The sequence below is a fragment of the Bubalus kerabau genome, chromosome 14 (genome assembly GCF_029407905.1).
Source record: "Bubalus kerabau isolate K-KA32 ecotype Philippines breed swamp buffalo chromosome 14, PCC_UOA_SB_1v2, whole genome shotgun sequence".
Taxonomy (NCBI): Eukaryota; Metazoa; Chordata; class Mammalia; order Artiodactyla; family Bovidae; genus Bubalus; species Bubalus kerabau.
Genome location: NC_073637.1, coordinates 13,939,247 through 13,944,175, shown reverse-complemented (window position 1 = coordinate 13,944,175; position 4,929 = coordinate 13,939,247). Strand labels below are relative to the sequence as shown.

General features: G+C 39.0%; 1 non-coding gene across 1 annotated transcript; it reads left to right on the top strand.

The window, feature by feature from the left end:
• Positions 1-3,303: 3,303 nt before the first annotated feature.
• On the top strand, positions 3,304-3,375 carry TRNAC-GCA (transfer RNA cysteine (anticodon GCA)). Its single transcript has one exon. It is a non-coding gene; the product is annotated as a tRNA-Cys (tRNA).
• The last annotated feature ends 1,554 nt before the right edge of the window (positions 3,376-4,929 follow it).

The following is a 4,929-nucleotide window of genomic DNA, read 5'->3' as shown; positions in this document are numbered from 1 at the left end:
TGGCCAAGAGAGGGCCCTCTTTTGGGTGGCAGACTTCTGAGCTTCTGAGTTGTATCTTCACATTGAAGAAAGGGTAGGAGAATCCTCTTTGGTCTCTTTTATAGGAACACTAATCCCATCATGAGGTCTCCACTCTTATGACCTAAACACCTCTCAAAGGCCCCACCCTTAATACTATTACACCAGGCATTAGGATTTAAACATATGACTTTCGGGCGACACAAACATTCAGACCATAGTGGCACCCATTGTTAAGTGCTTGTGTTCATTTGACACTATGTTTCAATTATAAACTTTAAGCAATTTATGGACAGCCTTGTTTAGTTGCTAAGTCAGGTCTGACTCTTTGGAGACCCCATGGACTGTAGCCCCCAAGCTCATCTGTCCATGGAATTTCAACTTCTGAGGCAAGAATACTGGAGTGGGTTGCCATTTCATTCTCTAGGTGATCTTCTGGACTCAGGGAATGAGCCTGCATCTCCTGCTTGGCAGGTGGATTCTTTACCACTGAGAACCAGGGGAAACGAGGACAGTCTTATATCCATTTTATTTACTTTCTATACCAATGCTCATCACAGTACCTGCCACTGTTAGTAGTCCAACAAATGTTTTTAGAATGGATGAATGAATGACAGACAGGTAGTCCTTTTAATCTTATTTCAGATTGAGAAATTAGGCTTTAGAATGTTAGCTGCTGTGTATAAATTCACACCGCCATTGTGTAGAAAAGCCTAAAATATAATTAGAAGTGATCTCTTTGATTCCAAAGCATATCCTCTTCACTACACCATGGGTTTTTAGTCAACCAATAGATAATTACTTGGATGTGTCCCCATTTGGGTGAAGTTTGGAAGAATGGGATTGCAATGTAAGGAGTAGCATTCATCTTAGCTATGCTTACAAAAGATAATTGAAACATCTTTGTGGAGAACTGTAGTGGGCAAATGTGGAAGAAGAGAGTCCCTCTGAGGCATTGGCTGATGGACTTCCACACTAGTGGTAAAGAACTTGCCTGCCAGTGCAGGAGACATGAGAATGGCATTCAATCCCTGGGTCAGGAAGATCCCTTTGGAGGAGGAAATGGCAGCCCACTCCAGTATTCTTGCCTGGAGAATCCCATGGACAGAGGAGCCTGGAGGGCTACAGTCCATAGGGTCACAAAGAGTTGGACATGACTGAAGAGAGTTAGCAGGCACATGTAGAGAAGAAGGAAAGAGAAAACTGGGCATTATTTCAGGCTTTCGTTTCAGATACTGAGTGAATAAAGGTACCATTCTCTGAGCTGTAAAAGTCTGAAGGGAGAATGGTTCTGCAGGATAGAGAATCACGAGTTTTGTTTTGAACATGTTATCATTGATATGTGTAATAAATAATCAGGTAGAAATGTGGAATTGGCTGCTGGATAGATGAGGCTAGAATTCTGGGAAGAGGTGAAGGTAGAAGACAGACATTTAGGAGACTTTGATAGCAGGGAAGCAGAGCTGGTATTTAAACACTAGGCCACTCACTGTAAAGGTCCCTTCAAAAAAACATGGTACACAGTAGTTAGACAACCATATCACGCTTGACAAGAACACTCATTATACCTCAGAGTGGCTGGGTCTGATGATTGAGGCCCAGTTTTGGCAGAAAGCTTGCAAGTAAAAATGGTCTTTACTGAGAATTCCCTCAGGCACAATATTAAATATGAAAAACCGAGTAGACGTAGCTGTAGACTTAGGCAGAGAGTAGACGCGACCACTACAAGGTTTAGAGAAATTACAATGAGCCTTTGGGTTAGTCAAAACATAATAATGATATCAAAAGTTCAGCTATGCACAGTCTGGATATGATGACTGACTTCTTTCTTTCTCTTTCTCTCTCTCTCTTTTTTTTCCATCCCAGGAAAGAAAACAAACATCAGTACCCTACACCCTGGAGCTTGGATGCACTGAATTTTCGGGACTCCATTCGGTTGCCGCTAGAGAACTGACTGTATGATATTGCAATGATTCATTCAGTGTCTGACTTTTTTACATAGGCTGGGATCCTTTGAAGATGGGAATAAACCCTTTCTTAACCATATCTCCAGCCTCTCAAAATCTCTGGAGGATTATACTGAATTAATCATTGTGCACTGAGGAATTCAGTGAGTGCTTAAGAAGGTTAATCTTCCAAATATCTAACAGAAAATTTCTGACACAAAATAAAAACAATTATTCTATGAAATTTTGTTTCTGTGAACAGCAATGAGCCCTCATACTGCTGCTGCTGCTGCTGCCAAGTCGCTTCAGTCATGTCCAATTCTGTGTGACCCCATGGATGGCAGCCCACCAGGCTCCTCAGTCCCTAGGATTCTCCAGGCAAGAATACTGGAATGGGTTGCCATTTCCTTCTCCACTGGTGACTTATAAAATATATAGATTTTCCTGCCACCAGTTTTTGCTTCAGTCCTCTCTCTTTAAGGGCAAAGAATTATATATACACAATACATGATTATGGTGCTTAATTTCTTCAAACATGTTTCCATGGAGCCCTGCCCTGAGGCTGGCCCCTTGAACAAGTCAACCACTAATGGTAACTAAATCTAACCATTCTCTTGATTTCTTCGTTTAGAACTCAAGAGCAGAAGAATACATTCTTTCTCCCAGATCCAGGGTTCATCTTATTTTATCCCCCCTGTGATTGATTTATTCATTCAGAAGAAACACTCAATGAATTAAGATAATTTACTAGAGATATAAATAACTGGGGGTGAAGTGTTTATACCTCTAAAATATTTTTCAACAAATAATTTCAAAAATTGTAAGAAAAAATGTCAGAAGACTCTGTCTCAACCTTTAGTTCATATAACATGATATTTTTAATTTAGGCAATTCATAAGTATCTGTTTTTACTGTACACTTATTTATTTTTGTGCCCATTCCCCAATCAAATAGGAACTTGTGTCCAAAGAGCTATCTGATCTCTACAATAGACATGTACTCTTGTATACTCAGAGCCTAGCACAAGGCAAGACACTTAAAATGTGTTCAATAAACATCTGTTGAATGTATGAATTACCTCCAGCATTTATGTTAATCTTACAAGTTGGAGAGTACTACCTTTTTTTTTTTTAAGATGGAAAAAATATTTCAGAGACGTGACATCTCTAAAGTAAAGGAGCTGAGATACGATTTTAAATCCTGCCTTTTTTATTTTAAATACTGCCATTTTTAAGGAACAAAATAGTGCCATTTGCAGAAATATGGATGGACCTATTATAGGTCATACAGAGTGGAGTATTTCAGAAAGAGAAAAGCAAATATCATATAACATCATGCTTCCCTGGTGGCTCAGAGGTTAAAGCGTCTGCCTGCAATGCAGGAGACCTAGGTTCGATCCCTGGGTTGGGAAGATCCCCTGGATAAGGAAATGGCAACCCACTCCAGTATTCTTGCCTGGAGAATCCCATGGACAGAGGAGCCTGGTGGGCTATAGTCCATGGGGTCGCATAGAGTTGGACATGACTGAGCAACTTCACTTTTTTTTTTTTTTTAATGTAGAATCTAGAAAAAATCTTGAAATGGACTTATTTGCAAAACAGAAATAGGGTCACAGACTTAGAGAACAAACATATGTACACAAAGGAAGGAAGGCGAGGAGGATGACTTGGGAGATTGGGATTGACACATGCATACTACTATGTATAAAATAGATAACTAGTGAGAACCTAATAATAGTACAGTACTCTGGACTCTACTCAGTGCTCTGTGGTGACTTAAATGGGAAGGAAATCTAAAAAAGAGTCAGTACATGTATACTTACAGCTGATTCACTTGGCCATACGCCAAAAAAAAAAACCTAACACAACATTGAACAGCAACTATCCTCCAATAAAAATTAACTTAAACAAATTCTGCCTTTTGTAAAATGCCAGTGTACTGGTTAACCATATTATGCCACTCTCATTGTCAAAACTTGGTGAAATTCAGTGATTGCAAATTTCTCTACCTCTGGCTGGTTTTCTACAATGATTAGCCATACAGACTCTTTTTTTTTTAAAAAAAAAGCAAGCTTACTCTTTCAGTTGCAAGACTCAGAATGGAGAGGAAACTCAGGCAATAGGTTGATGGTGGGAGACTCAAAAGAGAAAATTTAAAACAAGAAAGATTGAAAGAAAAATAGGACACAGTGAGAATATGTATTATAAATGGCTATGGATACCTAACTAGCAGTAGGATATGTGATTTCCTGACATTTATGGCTAGTTTTTGTTGATCCCTGGTGGCTCAGATGGTAAAGAATCTGCCGCAACGCAGGAGACCTGGGTTTAATCCCTGGGTTGGAGATCCGAGTACAATACCTGGGTCAGGAAGATCCCCTGGAGAAGGGAATGGCAATCCATTCCAGTATTCTTGCCTGGAAAATCCCATGGACAGAGAACTATAGTTCATGGTGGGCTATAGTGCATGTGGTCTCAAAGAGTTGAACACGACTGAGTGACTAACACTTTGTTGATGTTCAGAGAAGTCTCTAAAAAAGAAATTCTGTAACCAAAACCAAACATTTTTGTTACAGACAAGAATGATTTTTAGAAAGAGAATATTAAATATTATAATGTATTTCTAATGGAAGTCTGTCAGAAAAACAAAATTAGCAGATATGTCTTCCATTCAATTTTGTCAAGACTACTGGTATACATATGCCACGATCAACAGAAGTCTAAAGTGAAAGCTTTCTCAAATATGTATTCTGAAATATATACTGCTTACTTTGTGATTTTAGAGACGTTCTTTTTGGTGCCTTCATTCTTACATTAGGGAAAGCAAGTCAAGATATAAAGAAATCTGCTGAATATGAACAAACCATACTAGAGAAATTAGTCTATGCCTATTAAGAACCTATACCTTTGATAAATTGAAGGCAAACTGTATATGGGCCAAGTAATGTGAAGTAAAGCAAAGGAAA